This window comes from Copadichromis virginalis, linkage group LG11 (genome assembly GCF_057382275.1).
Source record: "Copadichromis virginalis isolate Kocher_CV1m ecotype Utaka linkage group LG11, C_Virginalis_male_GT1.1, whole genome shotgun sequence".
In the NCBI taxonomy this organism is placed as follows: domain Eukaryota; kingdom Metazoa; phylum Chordata; class Actinopteri; order Cichliformes; family Cichlidae; genus Copadichromis; species Copadichromis virginalis.
Window position 1 is genome coordinate 5,745,099 of NC_140628.1, and position 24,525 is coordinate 5,769,623.

General features: G+C 37.3%; 1 long non-coding RNA gene across 1 annotated transcript; it reads left to right on the plus strand.

Annotated features, from left to right (window-relative positions):
• Positions 1 to 15,216: 15,216 nt before the first annotated feature.
• Positions 15,217 to 23,492, plus strand: LOC146697960 (uncharacterized). Its single transcript, XR_014922952.1, has 6 exons — positions 15,217 to 15,425; positions 17,029 to 17,059; positions 18,021 to 18,052; positions 19,178 to 19,204; positions 22,221 to 23,186; positions 23,407 to 23,492. It is a non-coding gene; the product is annotated as an uncharacterized LOC146697960 (long non-coding RNA).
• The last annotated feature ends 1,033 nt before the right edge of the window (positions 23,493 to 24,525 follow it).

The following is a 24,525-nucleotide window of genomic DNA, read 5'->3' on the forward strand; positions in this document are numbered from 1 at the left end:
TGCGAAGGCCCTATTGTATCTGCTCCGTTTCTTATTATTAGGGCCCGAGCACTGACTGTGCGAAGGCCCTATTGTATCTGCTCCGTTTCTTATTAGGGCCCGAGCACTGACAGTGCGAAGGCCCTATTGTAATTGCTCTGTTTATTAGGGCCCGAGCACTGAGAGTGCGAAGGCCCTATTGTATCTGCTCCGTTTCTTATTATTATTATTATTATTAGGGCCCGAGCACTGAGAGTGCGAAGGCCCTATTGTAATTGCTCTGTTTCTTATTATTATTATTATTATTTCGGCAAATGAATCGGCCTTTTGAGGACCTAAACATGCTCTAAAACTCATGAAATTTTGCACACGCGTCAGGTCTGGTGAAAATTTACGTATTTTAATGTTCTCAGACATGACCAGGGAAAATTAGCTCAGTAGCGCCACCTAGAAAAATGAAAAACGCGAGCCCCCGGTATGAGTATGACCTACATGTATGAAATTTGGCACACATATGTATCATGCCAAGACGAACAAAAAAGTCTGTGGGCCCATTGACGCAAACCCAACAGGAAGTCCGCCATTTGGAAGAGAAGGTGACATTTTGGCTCTAATTTTGCCATTTCCATGCCTCGAACTTTTGCGAACTCCTCCTTGGGGTTTGATTTCATAACCTTCATATTTGGTCAGTGTCAACTACACCCTTGTGCCATGTTAAATTGCGGAGCTTTTGAGTTTTCACAATACTATGAGGCCGTGGCGCCATGGCGAATTTCGATGACTCGCCATGAAAATCTTATTGCCTCTCATTTTGTCATACATTTTCTGACCTTGACCAAAGTGAACACATATGATAAGGCTCCACCCCTGAACATATTTCAACTGCCATATTTGACACCAGGGACAGCGCCACCTAGTGGGAACAGGAAATGTCATGTTTTACACTTTGGGGTACAGTATAGTGATGGGTGACATCTGCAGCCTCAAATTTCTCCAGGAAAGCCTTAAGGAGTTGGTCTTGGGTTACAGTGAAAACTGTGACTTTTCACGAAAGGGTGTGACCCCAGCAGCATGGCGAACTTTGATGTCACGCCATGAAGAAACAAATTAGTATAACTCAATGAAATCCAGTCTGATCAGTACCAGACTTTACAGGCATGATGTCAGACCCGCCCTGAACAGATTGATGTGCCCATTGTCGGAAATACGGACAGCGCCACCTAGTGGCAACAGGAAATGTCATGGCTTTAATTTTGTTGTACTGATTTTCACAGGTTCATCGTGGCCACCTCAAAAGCGGTGAATATCAACATCAGTCCCTCGTGATGCTTCAGTGCAAAAATTGTGACTTTAAACTGAACGGCGCACCCTGGTGGTAACGCGGTTCACCATGAAAGATGAAGTGGCTTTTGAGGGGCTTGGAAAGTTTATAGAGGCTTGAAATTTGGCACACACCTCCAAATGGATGAACGCTTTGTTGGCATGTGATCATTTTCATTGAATAGCGCGAAATGGCTCCACAGCGCCCCCTACAATATTTCAAAACATCAGCCCCTGCTCTGTGTTTCATCTATGAGTCTGACACTTGGTAAGCTTGTGTAAGATATCAAGATGTACAAAAAAGTCTCTTGGAGCAATATCCCAAATCCAACAGGAAGTCAGCCATTTTAAAATTAATGTGTAATTTTGATGACATTTTCCCCCCTTTTCAGGCCTCATACTTTGACGAACTCCTCCAAGGGATTTCATCATATTGAAGCATTCTTCAGTGTGTAGAATCTAAAGACCTTTGTGATGTTAAATTGCGAAGCTTTTTCCGTTCAGGGAAACGGGGTGGTCATGGCGGCACGTAGAGTTTCAATCACTCGCAAAAAGCAGTAATCTGCTGTCACTAAAAAACACAATGTCCAATCTCTCCCAAAGGTCGCAGGTGTGATGAGACTCGAGCTTGGAAATGTTTGTTATGCTATTTGTCAATAATGGTTAGAGCGCCACCTAGTGGCATGACTATAATCCTGGTTGAATAAGATGAAATGTTAGCTGGTGATTAAAAGCATGAAATCCATCAATGTGACATCACATCGGACGTGCCGGTTTGAGGTGTTGGCAGTGGCTCGACGTGCCGGGGGTGCGAGGGCCCTCATAACGCTGCTTGCAGCTTTAATTATTATTATTATTCACCCCAAACAAGGGCCTTTTTGAGGGCCTAAACATGCTCAAAAACTCATGAAATTTCGCACACATGCCAGGTTTGGTGAAAAATTTTGTATTTTAATGGTTTTACTTATGAGCACTGGGAAATGGCTCTAGAGCGCCACCTATACCTTGTTAAATGCAGCCCTACGACCACACAGTTTGAGCTACATGTATGAAATTTGGCACACATGTGTATCATTCCAAGACGAACAAAAAAGTCTGTGGGCCCATTGATGCAAACCCAACAGGAAGTCCGCCATTTAGAAGTGAAAGTGACATTTTGGCTCTAATTTTGCCATTTCCATGCCTCGAACTTTTTCGAACTCCTCCTTGGAATTTGGGCGTATAGGCTTCAAATTTGGACAGTGTCAACTACACCCTTGTGCCATGTTAAATTGCGGAGCTTTTGAGTTTTCACAATACTATGAGGCCGTGGCGCCATGGCGAATTTCGATGACTCGCCATGAAAATCTTATTGCCTCTCATTCTGTCATACATTTTCCGATCTGGACCAAAGAGTACACATATGATAAGGCTCCACCCCTGAACATATTTCAACTGCCATATTTGACATAAGGGCCAGCGCCACCTAGTGGGAACAGGAAATGTCATGTTTTACACTTTGGGGTACAGTATTGTGATGGGTGACATCTGCAGCCTCAAATTTCTCCAGGAAAGCCTTAAGGAGTTGGTCTTGGGGTACAGTGAAAACTGTGACTTTTCGCGAAAGGGTGTGACCCCAGCAGCATGGCGAACTTTGATGTCTCGCCATGAAGAAACAAATTAGTATAACTCAATGAAATCCAGTCTGATCAGTACCAGACTTTACAGGCGTGATGTCAGACCCGCCCTGAACAGATTGATGTGCCCATTGTCAGGAATATGAAGAGCGCCACCTAGTGGGAACAGGAAATGTCATGTCTTACACTTTGTTGTACTGATTTTCACAGGTTCATCGTGGCCACCTCAAAAGCGGTGAATATCAACATCAGTCCCTCGTGATGTTTCAGTGCAAAAATTGTGACTTTAAACTGAACGGCGCACCCTGGTGGCAACGCTGTTCACCATGAAAGATGAAGTGGCTTTTGAGGGGCTTGGCAAGTATATAGAGGCTTTAAATTTAGCACACCCCTCCAAATGGATGAAGGCTTTGTTGTCATGTGATCATTTTTATTGAATAGCGCGAAATGGCTCCACAGCGCCCCCTACAAAATTTCAAAACCACAGCCCCAGCTCTGTGTTTTATGTATGAGTCTGAAACCTGGTAAGCTTATAGGAGATATCAAGATGTACAAAAAAGTCTCTTGGAGCAATATCCAAAATCCAACAGGAAGTCAGCCATTTTAAAATTAATGTGCAATTTTGGCAACATTTTCCCATCTTTTCAGGCACCGTACTTTGACGAACTCCTCCAAGGGATTTCATCAGATTGGACCGATCTGCAGTTTGTGGAATCTAAAGACCTTTGTGATGTTAAATTGCGAAGCTTTTTACGTCCAGGGAAACGGGGTGGTTATGGCGGCACTTAGAGTTTGAATCACTCGCCAAAAAGCAGTAATCTGCTGTCACTCAAAAACACAATGTCCAATCTCTCCCAAACGTCTCAGGTGTGATGAGACTCGAGCTTGGAAGTGTTTGTTATGCCATTTGTACATAATGGTTAGAGCGCCACCTAGTGGAACGACTAACTAATCATGAATGAATGAGTTGAAATGTTAGCTGGTGGTTAAATGCATGAATTCCATCAATGTGACATCAGATCGGACGTGCTGGTTTTAGGTGTTGGGCGTGGCTCGACGCGCCGGGGGTGCGAGGGCCCTCATAACGCTGCTTGCAGCTTTAATTAGGGCCCGAGCACCGAGAGTGCGAAGGCCCTATTGTATCTGCTCCGTTTCTTATTATTATTATTTATTATTGTGTGGATGCTTTAAGCATCCACACTATTGAGTTCCTGTTTCTCTTTATTCTTTATTATTGTGTGGATGCTTTAAGCATCCACACTATTGAGTTCCTGTTTCTCTTTATTCTTTATTGTGTGGATGCTTTAAGCATCCACACTATTGAGTTCCTGTTTCTCTTTATTCTTTATTGTGTGGATGCTTTAAGCATCCACACTATTGAGTTCCTGTTTCTCTTTATTCTTTATTATTATTATTATTATTCTTAGGACTTCCGTACACTTTTCGCCGTAGAACTACTTCCACAATTTTCAGCCGATTTTCACCGTTCAAATTTTAAACTATTCAGCTATTTTTGCTCTTTCCGGCTATGACTTTTGCTATTTTTAACTATTATACTTTTTAAAATATTCCACTTTTTTCCTTTAATTTGTCCCATTGAAATGAATGGGAAACTTCAGCAATTCTGCTAAAATTTGCTTGTTTTTGAAACTTAACTACTTCCTCATACTTTCACCTAGAACAACCATTCAAATTTTAAAATGTTCACAAATTATTGGGCTATTCAGGTATGATTCAGCTTTTTCAAATCTTTTACTGTTTTACTTTTATGCCTCTTAAAGTTTTCAGTTGCAAAATTGTGATTTTTCACAAAATACATGCGTTGTTATGGTTGCTATGCTCTTGGCTTCCAGTGTGTCACTGAAGGTTTTGCAGTCTTCTCTTCATGTCCGAACAACTGTTTGCTACTTGCTCAATTTTCACTCAACTTCCACAAATTATACATCAAAACGTAGGTATTTTTGCTGGCTTTCAGAAAATGTCACTATCATTGTTGTGGTATTCATAGAACTTTCGCAAATCTCCTCAGACTAACACAAGGTCAGAAAACTCTCCATATAAAGTCAATGGAGAGTTTGTTCAAAATCACCGCTGCATTTCTGGAATGAGAGGCATATTCGAATCGTCATATCTCCTTAACGAAGCAAAGTTAAGACATGAGGCTTGTCCCGGCATATCTTCAGACACTCCTGACGCTCACAATTCAAGAATTTCTTTCTCAACTATTACCGTTCTGAAATGAGTTGGACTTGTTTGAGGGTAGGAAATTCGTCCTTCGCTCAGATTTCTTCAGATTTCAAAGTCTGGAAATGAACCACTTTTTTCTCTCGTCATAACTTTTTGTTGGATTTCCACAGAGACCTGAAAATTTCCATGATTGTTCACCAAAGCCTGCTGTCTCTTACGGTGAAAGAATGATATCGATACTCCAAATAGATTTCAAGTTACAAAGCGTTGTTTGAGGGCAAGTCAAGGCAGTTTTTGCTTCGCTCTACTCAGTTATGGTGCATTAGAAGTCAAATATCTTTAATAATTCATATTTTAACGATAAATTGTAAACACTGGAAGATTCCCCCATGTCTTCTGAACAAAACGGTGTAAGAATGACCGTTCTAGCCCCTACGGTTAGGAAATTATGGTCATTTGTTTGAGGGGAGTCGTCACTATGAGAAATAGACTGCAATAATCCTGTGCCTCTCTCTGCTGCGTGTGTAAAAAGATGCACCTTTTTTGGCGGGAAAACGTAAACAGCCACTGTGATTGGTGGATTTAAATTCGGCAGCTCTCTCCCTCTGTGTCTGTCTGTGTGTGTGTGTGTGTGTGTGTGTGTGTGTGTGTGTGTGTGTGTGTGTGTTTAGTGGGAGAGAGAGGACCCTGCCCTTATTTGGCAGCATGTCATTGTAGGATTTAAATTGAATATAGTTAGACTGATTGACTGGATTAGAGCCTGTGTTTGTGTGTCCCTCTCTGCATTTCTGTTTCAATATGCCTCCATATTTGTAATTTTGTAAGTTATTGCTATTCTGCTAAATCATAGTATTTCTGGTACTTTTCGGTACTTGTGCTAAATACAGTATTTCTGCTAATTTATAGTGTTTCTGCTTTATTATACTATTTGTGCTAAAACATAGTATTTCTACTAAATGTAGTATTTCTGCTTTTTATACTATTTGTGCTAAATTATAATATTTCTGCTTTTTATACTATTTGTGCTAAATTATAATATTTCTGCTTTTTATACTATTTGTGCTAAATTATAATATTTCTGCTTTTTATACTATTTGTGCTAAAACATAGTATTTCTACTAAATGTAGTATTTCTGCTTTTTATACTATTTGTGCTAAATTATAATATTTGTGCTAAATTATAATATTTCTGCTTTTTATACTATTTGTGCTAAAACATAGTATTTCTACTAAATGTAGTATTTATGCTTAATCATACTATTTCTGCTTTTTATAGGATTTGTGCCTAATATAGTATTTCTGCTTTTTATAGGATTTGTGCTTAATAATATAGTATTTCTGCTAAATTATAGTATTTCTGCTTTTTATAGTATTTGTGCTAAAACATAGTATTTCTACTAAATGTAGTATTTATGCTTAATCATAGTATTTCTATATATTTCTGCCATGTCCCCAGGCAGCCAATCCTCTGTGAGGACTTAGACATTCAAATTTTCAAATCAGGGCCTGCACGGTTTCCCAGCCAATCATATATGTGTCCTGAGGCATTCAAATTTGCATATTGGGGCCTTCATGGCTTCTAAGCCAGCCAATCATATCTGAGGGCTGAGGAATTCAAATCCACAAATCAGGGCCTGCACGGCTTCCCAGGCAGCCAATCATATATGTGGCCTCAGGCATTCAAATTTGCATATTGGGGGAATTCGTGGCTTCTAAGTCAACAAGTCATCCATGTCGTATATCTCTAAAAATTCACATTTTAATGATAAATTGTTAACACTGGAAGATTCCCCCATCTCTTCTGAACAAAACGGTGTAAGAATGACCGCTCTAGCCCCTACGGTTTGGAAATTATGGTCATTTGTTTGAGGGGAGTCCTCACTATGAGAAATAGGCTGCAATAATCCTGTGCCTCTCTCTGCTGCGTGTGTAAAAAGATGCACCTGTTTTGGCGGGAAAAAGTACACAGGCTCTCTGATTGGTGGATTCAAATTCAGCAGCTCCCAGGCTGACCTAGAAACTTACTTCTCTCTCCCTGTGCATTTTTTTGCTGATTTTTTCATTTAACAAGTATATTTGAGGGACCCTCAGCATGTTCAGCATTTTTTCAGCTGTCCATTTTGCTTTTCCAATTTTTCTGTTTAACTTATTACTATTGTGCTAAATCATACTGTTTCTGCTATTTCATAAGATTTGTGCTTAATATAGTATTTCTGCTTTTAATAGGATTTGTGCTTAATATAGTATTTCTGCTTTTTATAGAATTTGTGCTTAATATAGTATTTCTGCTTTTAATAGGATTTGTGCTTAATATAGTATTTCTGCTTTTTATAGAATTTGTGCTTAATACAGTATTTCTGCTTTTTATAGAATTTGTGCTTAATATAGTATTTCTGCTTTTTATAGGATTTGTGCTTAATATAGTATTTCTGCTAAATTACAGTATTTCTGCTTTTTATACTATTTGTGCTAAAACATAGTATTTCTACTAAATGTAGTATTTATGCTTAATCATACTATTTCTGCTTTTTATGGGATTTGTGCCTAATATAGTATTTCTGCTTTTTATAGGATTTTTGCTCAAACATAGTATTTCTACTAAATGTAGTGTTTATGCTTAATCATGCTATTTCTGCTTTTTATAGGATTTGTGCTTAATATAGTATTTCTGCTAAATTATAGTATTTCTGCTTTTTATAGTATTTGTGCTAAAACATAGTATTTCTACTAAATGTAGTATTTATGCTTAATCATAGTATTTCTATATATTTCTGCCAGGTCCCCAGGCAGCCAATCCTCTGTGAGGACTTAGACATTCAAATTTTCAAATCAGGGCCTGCACGGTTTCCCAGCCAATCATATATGTGTCCTGAGGCATTCAAATTTGCATATTGGGGCCTTCATGGCTTCTAAGCCAGCCAATCATATCTGAGGGCTGAGGAATTCAAATCCACAAATCAGGGCCTGCACGGCTTCCCAGGCAGCCAATCATATATGTGGCCTCAGGCATTCAAATTTGCATATTGGGAAATTCGTGGCTTCTAAGTCAACAAGTCATCCATGTCGTATATCTCTAAAAATTCACATTTTAATGATAAATTGTTAACACTGGAAGATTCCCCCATCTCTTCTGAACAAAACGGTTTAAGAATGACCGTTCTAGCCCCTACGGTTAGGAAATTATGGTCATTTGTTTGTGGGGAGTCCTCACTATGAGAAATAGGCTGCAATAATCCTGTGCCTCTCTGTGCTGCGTGTGTAAAAAGATGCACCTGTTTTGGCGGGAAAACGTAAACAGCCACTGTGATTGGTGGATTTAAATTCGGCAGCTCTCTCCCTCTGTGTCTGTCTGTGTGTGTGTGTGTGTGTGTGTGTGTGTGTGTGTTTAGTGGGAGAGAGAGGACCCTGCCCTTATTTGGCAGCATGTCATTGTAGGATTTAAATTGAATATAGTTAGACTGGTTGACTGAATTGGATCTTGTGTGTGTGTCTCTCTGTGCATGTGTGTTTCCTCATGTGTACATATTTGTAATTGTGTGGCTGTCATAAATTTTTTTTCAGATTTTTGTCATTTAACAAGTATATTTGAGGGACCCTCAGCATGTTCAGCATTTTTTCAGCTGTCCATTTTGCTTTTCCAATTTTTCTGTTTAACTTATTACTATTGTGCTAAATCATACTATTTCTGCTATTTTATAAGATTTGTGCCTAATATAGTATTTCTGCTTTTATAGGATTTGTGCTTAATATAGTATTTCTGCTTTTTATAAGATTTGTGCTTAATATAGTATTTCTGCTAAATGTAGTATTTATGCTTAATCATATTATTTCTGCTTTTCATAGGATTTGTGCTTAATATAGTATTTCTGCTAAATTTAGTATTTCTGATTAATTATAGTTTTTCTACTAAATCATAGTACAGTATTTCTGCTTTTTATGGGATTTGTGCTAAAACAAAGTATTTCTACTAAATGTAGTATTTATGCTTAATCATACCATTTCTGCTTTTTATAGGATTTGTGCTTAATATAGTATTTCTGCTAAATTATAGTATTTCTGCCAAATTATAATATTTGTGCTAAAACATAGTCTTAATTTAAAATTACAATATTCATAGTTCATCACAGTGTCTCTGGTAAATCACAATATTTCTGCTCTGTTGTACTATTTTTCTAAATCATAGTGTTTCTGTAATGTTTAAGTATTTTTGGCTAAATATATTCTTTCTGTTATCTTATATTATTTCTCCTAAATTCTTGTATTTTTGAGAAGTTATCATGTTTCTGGTAAGTTACAATATTTCTGCTAAATTCTGCTATGCTATTGTATCTCTGCCAAGTATTATGTTTCCTCTAAGATATTGCAGTTCTGCTAAGTTATTCCATTTTAGCAAACTTCTTTTGCTTCTGCAAAGTTTTTACAATTTCTGCAACTTTTCAGCTTTTTCAGCTACTTTTTGCAGACAGCTTCAGCTTTAAAGCATCCACACTGCATTTTCGCAGGAAATGCAAATTTTTCTAGTTATTATTATTATTCTTAGGACTTCCGTACACTTTTCGCCGTAGAACTACTTCCACAATTTTCAGCCGATTTTCACCGTTCAAATTTTAAACTATTCAGCTATTTTTGCTAATGCCGGCTATGACTTTTGCTATTTTTAACTATTATACTTTTTAAAATATTCCACTTTTTTCCTTTAATTTGTCCCATTGAAATGAATGGGAAACTTCAGCAATTCTGCTAAAATTTGCTTGTTTTTGAAACTTAACTACTTCCTCATACTTTCACCTAGAACAACCATTCAAATTTTAAAATGTTCACAAATTATTGGGCTATTCAGGTATGATTCAGCTTTTTCAAATCTTTTACTGTTTTACTTTTATGCCTCTTAAAGTTTTGAGTTGCAAAATTGTGATTTTTCACAAAATACATGCGTTGTTATGGTTGCTATGCTCTTGGCTTCCAGTGTGCCACTGAAGGTTTTGCAGTCTTCTCTTCATGTCCGAACAACTGTTTGCTACTTGCTCAATTTTCACTCAACTTCCACAAATTATACATCAAAACGTAGGTATTTTTGCTGGCTTTCAGAAAATGTCACTATCATTGTTGTGGTATTCATAGAACTTTCGCAAATCTCCTCAGACTAACACAAGGTCAGAAAACTCTCCATATAAAGTCAATGGAGAGTTTGTTCAAAATCACCGCTGCATTTCTGGAATGAGAGGCATATTCGAATCGTCATATCTCCTTAACGAAGCAAAGTTAAGACATGAGGCTTGTCCCGGCATATCTTCAGACACTCCTGACGCTCACAATTCAAGAATTTCTTTCTCAACTATTACCGTTCTGAAATGAGTTGGACTTGTTTGAGGGTAGGAAATTCGTCCTTCGCTCAGATTTCTTCAGATTTCAAAGTCTGGAAATGAACCACTTTTTTCTCTCGTCATAACTTTTTGTTGGATTTCCACAGAGACCTGAAAATTTCCATGATTGTTCACCAAAGCCTGCTGTCTCTTACGGTGAAAGAATGATATCGATACTCCAAATAGATTTCAAGTTACAAAGCGTTGTTTGAGGGCAAGTCAAGGCAGTTTTTGCTTCGCTCTACTCAGTTATGGTGCATTAGAAGTCAAATATCTTTAATAATTCATATTTTAATGATAAATTGTAAACACTGGAAGATTCCCCCATGTCTTCTGAACAAAACGGTGTAAGAATGACCGTTCTAGCCCCTACGGTTAGGAAATTATGGTCATTTGTTTGAGGGGAGTCGTCACTATGAGAAATAGACTGCAATAATCCTGTGCCTCTCTCTGCTGCACCTTTTTTGGCGGGAAAACGTAAACAGCCACTCTGATTGGTGGATTTAAATTCGGCAGCTCTCTCCCTCTGTGTCTGTCTGTGTGTGTGTGTGTGTGTGTGTGTGTGTGTGTGTGTGTGTGTGTGTGTGTGTGTGTGTGTGTGTGTGTGTGTGTTTAGTGGGAGAGAGAGGACCCTGCCCTTATTTGGCAGCATGTCATTGTAGGATTTAAATTGACTATAGTTAGACTGATTGACTGGATTAGAGCCTGTGTTTGTGTGTCCCTCTCTGCATTTCTGTTTCAATATGCCTCCATATTTGTAATTTTGTAAGTTATTGCTATTCTGCTAAATCATAGTATTTCTGGTACTTTTCTGTACTTGTGCTAAATACAGTATTTCTGCTAATTTATAGTGTGTCTGCTTTATTATACTATTTGTGCTAAAACATAGTATTTCTACTAAATGTAGTATTTCTGCTTTTTATACTATTTGTGCTAAATTATAATATTTCTGCTTTTTATACTATTTGTGCTAAATTATAATATTTCTGCTTTTTATACTATTTGTGCTAAATTATAATATTTCTGCTTTTTATACTATTTGTGCTAAAACATAGTATTTCTACTAAATGTAGTATTTCTGCTTTTTATACTATTTGTGCTAAATTATAATATTTCTGCTTTTTATACTATTTGTGCTAAATTATAATATTTCTGCTTTTTATACTATTTGTGCTAAATTATAATATTTCTGCTTTTTATACTATTTGTGCTAAAACATAGTATTTCTACTAAATGTAGTATTTCTGCTTTTTATACTATTTGTGCTAAATTATAATATTTCTGCTTTTTATACTATTTGTGCTAAATTATAATATTTCTGCTTTTTATACTATTTGTGCTAAATTATAATATTTCTGCTTTTTATACTATTTGTGCTAAATTATAATATTTCTGCTTTTTATACTATTTGTGCTAAAACATAGTATTTCTACTAAATGTAGTATTTATGCTTAATCATACTATTTCTGCTTTTTATAGGATTTGTGCCTAATATAGTATTTCTGCTTTTTATAGGATTTGTGCTTAATAATATAGTATTTCTGCTAAATTATAGTATTTCTGCTTTTTATAGTATTTGTGCTAAAACATAGTATTTCTACTAAATGTAGTATTTATGCTTAATCATAGTATTTCTATATATTTCTGCCATGTCCCCAGGCAGCCAATCCTCTGTGAGGACTTAGACATTCAAATTTTCAAATCAGGGCCTGCACGGTTTCCCAGCCAATCATATATGTGTCCTGAGGCATTCAAATTTGCATATTGGGGCCTTCATGGCTTCTAAGCCAGCCAATCATATCTGAGGGCTGAGGAATTCAAATCCACAAATCAGGGCCTGCACGGCTTCCCAGGCAGCCAATCATATATGTGGCCTCAGGCATTCAAATTTGCATATTGGGGGAATTCGTGGCTTCTAAGTCAACAAGTCATCCATGTCGTATATCTCTAAAAATTCACATTTTAATGATAAATTGTTAACACTGGAAGATTCCCCCATCTCTTCTGAACAAAACGGTGTAAGAATGACCGCTCTAGCCCCTACGGTTTGGAAATTATGGTCATTTGTTTGAGGGGAGTCCTCACTATGAGAAATAGGCTGCAATAATCCTGTGCCTCTCTCTGCTGCGTGTGTAAAAAGATGCACCTGTTTTGGCGGGAAAAAGTACACAGGCTCTCTGATTGGTGGATTCAAATTCAGCAGCTCCCAGGCTGACCTAGAAACTTACTTCTCTCTCCCTATGCATTTTTTTGCTGATTTTTTCATTTAACAAGTATATTTGAGGGACCCTCAGCATGTTCAGCATTTTTTCAGCTGTCCATTTTGCTTTTCCAATTTTTCTGTTTAACTTATTACTATTGTGCTAAATCATACTGTTTCTGCTATTTCATAAGATTTGTGCTTAATATAGTATTTCTGCTTTTAATAGGATTTGTGCTTAATATAGTATTTCTGCTTTTTATAGAATTTGTGCTTAATATAGTATTTCTGCTAAATTATAGTATTTCTGCTTTTTATAGTATTTGTGCTAAAACATAGTATTTCTACTAAATGTAGTATTTATGCTTAATCATAGTATTTCTATATATTTCTGCCAGGTCTCCAGGCAGCCAATCCTCTGTGAGGACTTAGACATTCAAATTTTCAAATCAGGTCCTGCACGGTTTCCCAGCCAATCATATATGTGTCCTGAGGCATTCAAATTTGCATATTGGGGACTTCATGGCTTCTAAGCCAGCCAATCATATCTGAGGGCTGAGGAATTCAAATCCACAAATCAGGGCCTGCACAGCTTCCCAGCCAGCCAATCATGTATGTGGGCTCCAGGCATTCAAATTTGCATATTGGGGAATTCGTGGCTTCTAAGTCAACAAGTCATCCGTGTCATATATCTCTAAAAATTCATATTTTAATGATAAATTGTCAACACTTGAAGATTCCCCCATCTCTTCTGAACAAAACGGTGTAAGAATGACCGTTCTAGCTCCTACGGTTAGGAAATTATGGTCATTTGTTTGAGGGGAGTCATCATTATGAGAAATAGACTGCAATGATCCTGTGTCTCTCTGTGCTGCGTGTGTAAAAAGGATGCACCTGTTTTGGAGGGAAAGAGTGCACAGGCTCTCTGATTGGTGGATTCAAATTCAGCAGCTCCCAGGCTGACCTAGAAACTCACTTTTCTCTCCCTGTGTGTGTGTGTGTGTGTGTGTGTGTGTGTGAGTGTGTGTGTGTGTGTGACAGAGAGAGAGAGAGAGAAAGGCTTTTAATGGGATGATCTCATTCTAAGATTCAAATTCAATATATTTAGACTGGGTGACTGAATTGGATCTTGTGTGTGTGTCTCTCTGTGCATGTGTGTTTTCTTATGTGTACATATTTGTGATTGTGTGACTGTTATAGATTTTTTTGCTGATTTTTTTTCATTTAACAAGTATATTTGAGGGACCCTCAGCATGTTCAGCATTTTTTCAGCTGTCCATTTTGTTTTTCCAATTTTTCTGTTTAACTTATTACTATTGTGCCAATTCATACTATTGCTGCTATTTTATAAGATTTGTGCAAAATATAGTATTTCTGCCAAATATAGTATTTCTGATTAATTATAGTTTTTCTACCAAATCATAGTACAGTATTTCTGCTTTTTATAGGATTTTTGCTCAAACATAGTATTTCTACTAAATGTAGTATTTCTGCTAAATTCTAGTATTTCTCCTTTTTATAGTATTTGTGCTAAAACATAGTATTTCTACTAAATGTAGTATTTATGCTTAATCATACTATTTCTGCTTTTTATAGGATTTGTGCTAAAACATAGTATTTCTACTAAATGTAGTATTTATGCTTAATCATACTATTTTTGCTTTTTATAGGATTTGTGCTTAATATGGTATTTCTGCTAAATTATAGTATTTCTGCTTTTTATAGTGTTTTTGCTCAAACATAGTATTTCTACTAAATGTAGTATTTATGCTTAATCATACTATTTCTGCTTTTTATAGGATTTGTGCTTAATATAGTATTTCTGCTAAATTATAGTATTTCTGCTTTTTATAGTATTTGTGCTAAAACAATGTATTTCTACTAAATGTAGTATTTATGCTTAATCATAATATTTCTATATATTTCTGCCAGGTCCCCAGGCAGCCAATCCTCTGTGAGGACTGAGACATTCAAATTTTCCAATCAGGGCCCAGCCAATCATATATGTGGGCTGAGGACTACAAATTTGCATATTGGGGCCTTCATGGCTTCTAAGCCAGCCAATCATATCTGAGGGCTGAGGAATTCAAATCCACAAATCAGGGCCTGCACGGCTTCCCAGCCAGCCAATCATATATGTGGTCTGAGGCATTCAAATTTGTATATTTCGGAATTCGTGACTTCTAAGTCAACAAGTCATCCATGTTATATATCTCTAACAATTCATATTTTAATGATAAATTGTCAACACTTGAAGATTCCCCCATCTTTTCTGAACAAAACGGTGCAGTGACCGTTCTAGCCCTTACGGTTAGGAAATTATAGTCATTTGTTTTGAGGGGAATCCTTAATGGATAATGTTTATATATATATATATATATATATATATATATATATATATATATATATATATATATATATATATATATATATATTTGTCTTTAAAACATCTTTGCAGACTGACTGTCCTGGACTGGTTGTTTTTTTTTTTTTTCAGGTCTGGTGAACTCAGCTCTTTGGTGTTGGTGTTCAGGAGTAGAGCCTTCTAATAATATGTATTCAACTTATAGAATTAAAGTTCTGCGAGTTTTTTCTGTAGCAAATAAATATTGTATAGAATATTTAAAATCACCTACATTTTTGATGTTTACAATGCCCATTGTGTGTAATACTGGAATTTCCTACTACCCGTGAACGCCTCATCTGTTACCTGACTGCCGGACATCCGCCTTTCCGCACACTTCGCTGAGTCCGCTCTGGGTGAGTGCTGCTGCTCTGCTTCTCCTCTTCTCTCCTAAATGTTTATAGTCTGTTTGTGCGATTTAACGAGTTCTTTTAGTGATTTATAAAGCCAACCGAGGTATAACTCATATTAGAGTAACACAGTGGTTGCTTTTTCTTAGTGAAACTTTGTCATTTTTGTATGTAAAAGGAGTGTTTGATGAGCTAACAACCCGATGCTAATGCCTAGTGCTCCTTTGAGCCCAGTGTGAAATGAAAATTTGACTGTGAACCACGGTTATTGTGTTGTTTTATTAATTACATTTGGTGTGTTTGTCAGTCTGTTACATAAGGTGCAGTTAGTTCTCTTCACAAATCAGTTGGTTAAAACAGCCTCATTCTTTATGCTGTAAAGTTTTTAACGATCCGCCATCTTAGATTCAGTGTCAGCTGTCGGCAAGATCAAAGGAGCCATTTTACCGCCTCTGACCGAACACGGGAGAAAAAGAGTCACGTGTGTGCAGGTCTTGTGGGTTAATTAAGACAAAGGAGGGGGGGAGAAACTGAGGATTAAACATAGGCTATGTCCCCACATACACGGGTATTTTTGAAAACGGAGATTTTCCGTTTCTGTTTTAAAAAACAATCCCGTCCACACATAAATGCAGAAATGAAGGAGAACGCTGCTAGGAACATGCCAAAGCAGCAGGTGGCGCTATATTCCTAACCGTGTAGAAATGTTGGCCAATCAGAAGTCTAGAAGCCTCGGTGGGAAATGGTAAACAAAGATGGGGCATAGAAGCAGAACCGAGTCATATCTGTGGGGGGACAGTAACTGTGTGCGCATATGTAAGCATTTAAACACTGCAGAGAGAACAATTAACAGTAACCGTATTGTAGAAATGCATTTCACCGAAACAATAACGTGGCGCACAGTGTGACGTCAAAAAAGGCGCTGCGTTTTCTCCGTTTCCCTGTCCACACATAAATGCAAAAACTGAGTTTTCGAAAATATTCTGGCAAGCGTTTTTAGTTTTTCAGTGACCGAAAACGCCGTTTAAGTGTGGACGAAAGGTGCAAACGCATAGAAAAATCTCCATTTTCAAAAGTACCTGTGTACGTGTGGACATAGCCCAAGAATAATAAGAACTCCTAATATGTAGACTTTAATTTTTAAGAACTGTTTAACAAAGGCTTGTTTGTGCCAACCTAAATCTGCAGCACAGTTTAAATTCTCACTTTGTGGGAAATTAATGAAATAAACAACAGCCCACCTTCACATAAATAAAATATGGCAGTATATTATTATTAGTATGGTACATAGATATTTATTTTAAAACTACAGCATATTTACTATGATACTATGTGCAGTTGGTAATATTTTAGGAAGTAGAATTTGAATGCAGACCACCTCAAATATTAAAGCCTTAAAAATATGCCGTGCAGTTTTTCATGTATGAGTGTTTTGCAATCTTAAATGAGATGTAGACCAAAGAAAACAGAGGAGAGTTGTTGTTTGTATTCCAGCTGTAGTAAACAAAGAAGTTTAGTGAATCTTTTTGACAACAGAGAGTGATGCAGTATTGATGCTGATTTGAGTTTTCTGATCCTGTATTTTTGTTCTTTGTCTTTTGTTACACAGAGTGAAATAAAGCTTGGTTTTGCCTTTGCTGGTAAGTAAACAGTGATTGTAACTGAAGCAATATGAAATTGGGATTGTGTAACCTTTTTTAGCAATTTACATACAATAGTTTGGCTTTTTGTGATATCTTGCCATTTGCTCATGGGCAAAAACACATTTAGGATTTATAAGCAGTAAAGCCCCCCCCCCCCCCCCCCCCCACTAGATCTCTGAGTGTCCCTAAAAATGTCCCTGAAGTTTAATAGGCCATTTATGTCTAATTTTAAAGGCTTATCAAAGCATTTCTGTAGTAATTATTGTTTTTATTACACATGTTAAGGCCATTTGAGACTCTGCAATTAAATTTTGCCCTCTTTAGACTAAAGTGAGTTCATTTTGTCTGAGGTACAGTGCTGGGAAAAGTCTTTCTTCCTTGCAGATTTATTTTGTTCATGCTTTTTTGTCACATGTTTCAAATCATCTAACAGGGATGATATGAATAAATACAAAAAAGCATTTTAAAGTGATGATTTCACGTATGAAGCAGAGAAAACCAAACCAGAGCTATCTGTTCTAATGTGAGAACATGCTGGTCTCTAATACCCAGCTGTGGAAGCCCTGATACGAAGAACTACCATCAAGCATTTATAGTATCAAGTATTATTTGTGATTGTTGCACGCTTTGAAACTGTGATGTTATCATTTGATCAAGTGTGCAGTGCGAGCAAATCATTGCTTGTGGTATCTGCTGTGTTATGTAATAGCACCAAAGTATTAGAGCTTTACGTTCATGAGGAATTTCTGTGGAATTGCAGATGGATAAAACGACACATCACCTTAATAAAGACAGAAATCTTTAATAAGGTGCAGAAAGAGAAGATGGGGTGTTTATAGTAAAGCTGTTGTAAACAAAGAATTTAACAGATTTTTTTTTCACTACAGATTGTGATGCAGTATTGACTCTGATGCTGATTTCAGTTGTCTGATTCTGTATTTTTGTTCTTTTGTTACAGAGTGAAACAGAACTTCGGTTTTGCCTTTGCTGGTAAGTAAGCAGCAATTGTAACTGCAGTAATATGACATTGTCACTGTGTAACATGTTTAGCAACTTACCTAACGTAGTTTGGTTTTTGTGACATTACCATTTACTGATGGGCAAAAACAAATGGTCAGAATTTATACCTTGTAGCAGCAAAGGCCCCACACATGACCTCTGACTGTCCCTGAAGTTTAACAGGCCATTTGTGTCTGATTTTTATGTTTGAACACAAACAACTGTTTTTATACAGTTGTTCATGTTCTCCGTTTGTTTATGGATTTACCTAGCAGACATAACTATGAACGCATTTTAGGTGAGTTAGTGTAAGTGGTAGCTTAAACACTTAAGAGCACCACAGTTGTTGATTTATATCTTCACTCATATTCTGCTTATGTATTACATTAAAGTCAGACCACTATAGAAGTATTTTTGCCTGAGTGAACAGAAGTGGTAGGTTAAACATTTAAGCAATAATAAAAGACTAAGAGAACCAGAGTTGTGAGTAGGCAATGTTGTGTATGTTAAAGCCTGTGTGTAATTTATGTACACTAAGTTTAAATCAGTTTCTTAATAAGTTGCTTGATACAATGTGTTTGAAAATTATATATAAAAGGGAAATATTGCAAAATACAAAAAGATTCCTGCCAACAGGTACAATGGAAGGACTTTTTATTATAATTTTTAAGAAATTAATTGCAAAAATGGCGTGCCACTGTTGTTACTATAACATGTCAGAATTTACATGTATTTTAGGATTTACATATTCAGATCAGAACTAAAACCTAATGAGGTTTTCCGTTGATTCTAACAGTTGTGGTTTTTCCACACTTTATTAAGCACTGACTTGTGATAGAAAATGATGGAGCTAAAAAGCCATAATCTGTACCAACAAATATTGGTGCCTCTTCTTTGCACTTCTGTAGTATGCATGCCTTTATTACACATGTTATCGTCATGTGAGACTCTGTAACTAAAGTTTGTCCTCTTTAGACTACAGTGAGTTCATAAAGGCTTGAAGAAATTGAGGATCTTACTAGTTATTTCATGTCACAGTAAATTGGATTGTGTGTGAAGAGGTTCAACAGTGTAAGTCATTAAACAGTGATCTGATGTGTTGTTTCCTTTCTCTAGGATACTGATCTGATCGTCGCAAGTCTGGTAAGTATAGGTTTTGTCTGCAGTACAGTGCTGAGAAAGGTCTTTCTTCCTTGCAGATTTATTTTGTTTATGCTTTTTTTCACATGTTTCAAATCATCTAACAAGGATGACCTGGATAAATACAAAAAGCAGTTTTAAAGTGATGATTTCATTTTTGAACCAGAACAACCTGGTCTAATGTAAAAACATATTGGTCTCTAATACCCAGCTGTGGATGCCCTGATAGCAACAATTACCATCAAGCATTTACAGTAACTGGTAATGACTGGTTTACATCACTGGTTGATTTTGGTCCACTATAATTTCAGAATTGTCTTAATTAGATCCAAACAGGACAGGCAAAAAAAGAAAAGAAAAAAGTCTTAATTAAGGCCCAATATAGGGTTTTCAAGTCATACCAAGTACCACGGTGGTTAGCACTGTTGCCGCACAGCAAGAAGGTCCTGAGTTTAATTCCAACATCAGGCCGGGGTCTTTCTGTGTGGAGTTTGCATGTTCTCCCGGTGTTTGTGTGGGTTCCCTCCGGGTACTCCGGCTTCCTCCCACCGTCCAAAGACATGCAGCTTGTGGGGATAGGTTAATTGAATAATCCAAATTGTCACTAGGTGTGTATCTGCGAATGAATGTGAGTGCGAATGGTTGTCTGTCCCTGTGTGTTGGCCCTGCGACAGACTGGCGACCTGTCCAGGGTGTACCCTGCCTCTCGCCCTATGACAGGTGGGATAGGCTCCAGTGCCCCCTGAAAAGGATAAGTGGAAGCGGATGGATGGATGGATGGATGGATGGATGGATAGGGTTTTCAAGTCATACCAAGTATCTTAATTTCATTAAGGTCCAGACTGATTCGTTTACACCAAGTGTTTTGTTTCATTCATTCAATTGGACTTGCTTGTGTGCTTCAGATCCTAAGTGTGATTAAACTTAAGCCCAGGACCTGATGAGTTGATGTAGGTCCTGAAGTAGTAAAGGAACTCTGGGACATCACAGTAACAGCACCATGTTTGACTTTAATGCTGGTGTTTTTCTCTCACTATAGATGATTCAGTTTAGTGCAGTTAGTCAGCACAGCTCTTGGTTATCATCGAGATATTATTAGGCAACTTGTTTTTGCCTGTTCAGCTACAACGTCTGGGAGGGTTTCTGTTTTCTGGGGTCTCCAGATCCTTAGAAATCTCTTTGTAAACCTTTACAGAACTATATGTGTTTGTTTCACATTAGAGCAGCTCACGACTAGCAGTTTAGGGACAATTAAATATTCACATAGGGCAGGGGTCTCAAACTCCACTCTTCAAGGGCCGGTGTCCTGAAGCTTTTCCACGTGTCCCTGTTACAAAACACCTGAATAACATTTGTAGGTCATTAGTGAGAGTATAGAATTTGACTGTGTTGAAGTGGCATCCCCGAAGACTGTTCAAATTTAAGTAATTTAAGTGTTTGGAAAAATGTACTTCTAAAAGTACTTTCATTGCATCATGTTCATTCACTCATGAGCTGCTATAACATGAATCAAATGGCTGAATTACCACCTCAGCATGCAGTCACGTTCTGTAGAGTTTTGCTAATGACCTACTAATGTTATTCAGGTGTGTTGCAACAGGGACACATAGAAAAGTTTCTGGACACCAGGCCTTAACGACCAGAGTTTGAGACCACTGGTGGTAGGGCATGGTGGATTTCAAAAGCTTCTTCCCTTAAATCACTGCCTAAAAACTGCTTTTTGTAATTTGTCATAATGACTTGCAAAATATAGGTGGGATGAAAACATAAACATAAGACATTTTATAGTGGCCTGATATTTTTATCAAGGCTGTTTTTTGAAAATAATCCTGCCCTAATTTACAAAAGATGAACTGTCTGAAAGTCATGTTTGTTTGTTTGTTTGTTTGTTTGTTTGTTTGTTTGTTTGTTTAAGAAATGTGGGAATCTCCAGCAAAGATCTTACATGCAACAGCTCAGATACAGCACTCACTTCTGTTCTTTTTATCATGAAATGATCTACAAAGAAATGATCATCATACTAAATTTTGCTAATTAGGCCTTTATATCAGCTATGATAAGTTTATTATAGATTTAGTGTAGTGCTTATTGCTGTGTATCAAACATGCCCCAAATGTGACTGAAATATGTAGAAACTGCTGTGTAGAAACTAGCTGTCTCCAAATTTCTCATTTTGCCAAAATTCATACAGAGTGACCTGAAACTGTGCTGTAACCTCAGTGTGTTGGTTTTGTTGGACCATATAATATTTACAGTAAGTTACTGTAGCAGCACGTCTTGGTTTGAGTTTATAGACTTAGTTTATTGTTTTAATAGAATGTAAAAATGTCCTTATAACAGTTCCACCATCATTTGTTAAACATTGTCATTCTGTTCAGTCCAATAATTTACTGTAGAAGTCTTTAGTATTTAAAGCCCTACATGTATTGTATTTTTGAGATTATAAGGCATAATGTCAATAAACAAGCCTGTTTTTAAGGCAGATTAAGCCAAACAAACAGTCAGATAAGTCAAACTTTATTCAAGTCATTCACAAACAACTCTCAACACTGTTCAGTTGTAACACATAAAATACAGAACAATACACTCTTTCAGTTCATTCCTCATCCACAAATCCATCAAACTCTTCATGGGTTGATCAGTTTGAAATCTGCTTCTTAAGCATGTCTCTTAGCACGTGCCAGGTCCTTGTACACACACCATAATGTTATGTTGAAGCACCGTACGAATTACTCTGCGAGGGTCCTGACTATGGTAGCCATAATGCTCTGACAATACATCAAGCAGCACAGCTTTGTAGCTTACGAAGTCTTACGAAAATATTTGACAGAATTTTGAGCGCTGTGTACCACAGAAATCCCGTTTGAGGTCAGTAAGCATAACCAGAATCGATACGCTAGGCACATTGTATGTTTTTGAGATAATGACAGGATTTTAGGTGTGCCATATAGTCTGAAGAATATGGTAAATCCAAGCATGTTGGAAATATGACTAATTCCATGCCTTTTGTGTCTTACAGGTGACCTGCTGCAGAAGATCCTCTCTCTCTCTCTATCATTATAAGCAATTCTGTCTATCCTATCACTCTCCCAACTCTATCTAATTTGAAAGCCATTCTATCTTGTATCCCTCTATCCCTACTGCTCTAATTTGAAAGCCATTCTATCTTGTATCCCTCTATCCCTACTGCTCTATCTAATTTGAAAGCCATTCTATCTTGTATCCCTCTATCCCTACTGCTCTAATTTGAAAGCCATTCTATCTTGTATCCCTCTATCCCTACTGCTCTATCTAATTTGAAAGCCATTCTATCTTGTATCCCTCTATCCCTACTGCTCTATCTAATTTGAAAGCCATTCCATCTTGTATCCCTCTATCTCTACTGCTCTATCTAATTTGAGAATCCAAGTTTTGAGAATCCTTTCAGAATCCAATTTTCAGAAATCCAAGTTACCAGAACTTGATCTATCTGTTACAGAATTCTGAGAGATCTCTGCTCTCACTGCTCTTTCTTTCCTGTCTTTAAACTCTCTCACATTCAGTCATTTTGCTGGAAATTACAAGTTGAATATACAGTAGTAGAATTACAGTACAGTAGAACTTATAGTAGAAACTACTTACACAGCCCTACATTTGTCATTTTAATTTTGCATTAGACTTTAGTTTGGACTGCTAGTTTGGCTTACTTTGATCAATTGTATAAAATATCACCTTTTTATAAGTTTATTTGTAATAAGATAATCTGGTTATTTTGTAATACATACATTCAGATAAATAATAAATTAGATCCAGTCTGTTAGTCTGTTTCATTGGCTATAACATTTGACTGCAAGTTTATAGTACTATTATTTAAGGACAAACCCATTTTGTCACTCGGTGTAAGTATTCAGTTAGTATTGTCATCGAGAAGTGCCTGAGGACCCAGACTTCCTGTTTCCTGACTGCTGCAGAACATCCAGCTGAAGAAACCCCGTTTCTAAAAGAGGTACAATAAAACGCACCAAATTGTTTCCAGAGAACTTTGAATTTCCTTTATTTTTTGAGTTTGGAGTACAAATCAGCTTTTTAACATCTATTCATATATTCATAAAAACATTTTATAGTATAATAGTACATTTCTCAGATTTAACAGTAACTTGAGGAGTTATAAGTTTTTCTGTTTCAAGGTTCAGTTTTGTTTATATTTGTGTATAACCACATATAAGTTCCAGATTGTACTTCAGCAAAATGCCAAGAAAAAGTCAAAGGTCGCAGTCCCAGAAGCTTAGATGGCAAAAGCAGAAAGAACAGGTGAATGTTTCTCAGAGCAGTGAGCAGGTAAAGGTGTGTGTTTCAACTTTTCCCAGCACAGAAGTGCAGAGCAGTGTTCAGACAGCCACAGTGTCTTATGCAGATGTGGTAAAGAAAGGTGTTCCCTCAGTGTCTGTCCCAGAGCCTGAAGTTATGCAGGTAATCCAGACTGAACCCCAGCTAACTGCACAAACACAGCATGATGGACAAGCTCCAGGACAGTCTCATGTACAGGTTACAAACAGTGAAAGTCCACGAGTGAGTAGCGTCTGTGCTTCCCGAAGCCAGGCTTCTCCTAGGTATGGAAAGTACCGGAATCAGCAATGTATGGCTAACAGTTTGGTTTTCCTGTCATTCTTACACGAGGATGAATTTATTACCAGAGCAGATCTAAACCGTGTGTTGGACAAAGGCCATGCCGTCTATTCAGATGCCAGACTGAGGTTTGTGAACAGCGTGTTTCTAGCCTGCGATGAACTTCCCTCAGTGGTCACCAGCCGCAGACACGAGTATCAAGTCGACATGTCTCAGTTTGCTCATTACGGCACATTTGATGGTACAGATCACTTTCCGAGCCTTGAACAGGGATTACAGTGTTTGGCTTCAGACATTCGCTACGCTTTGCTAGTCATGGGAGGAACAGTCATCGCTGTTAGCAGGCTGACTTCAGGTGAATATGCATATTTTGACCCTCACCCACGTAAGTCTACTGGTATGCCATTGTCGCTAAGTGTAAGTGGTGGAACTGCAGTTATGTTGAAATTCACACGTCTTAATGACATGATTGACAGGATCAAACGTTTGTACAGAATGTTTAGCATCGCACCAAGCTGTACTTATGAGCTACAGCCCATCGAGTTTCACAGTGAAAACGCTGCTGACCAAAGAGATGCTAATCAAACCACCGAATACAGACAAACAGCTACAAGTGCACCAGCTTTAAATGAACGTGTTCATGAATTAAACTCCGAAATATACACTGAGCAGACACGGAAACCTGTGACCAAAGATTTAACCAGTGAAGTAATGTCATC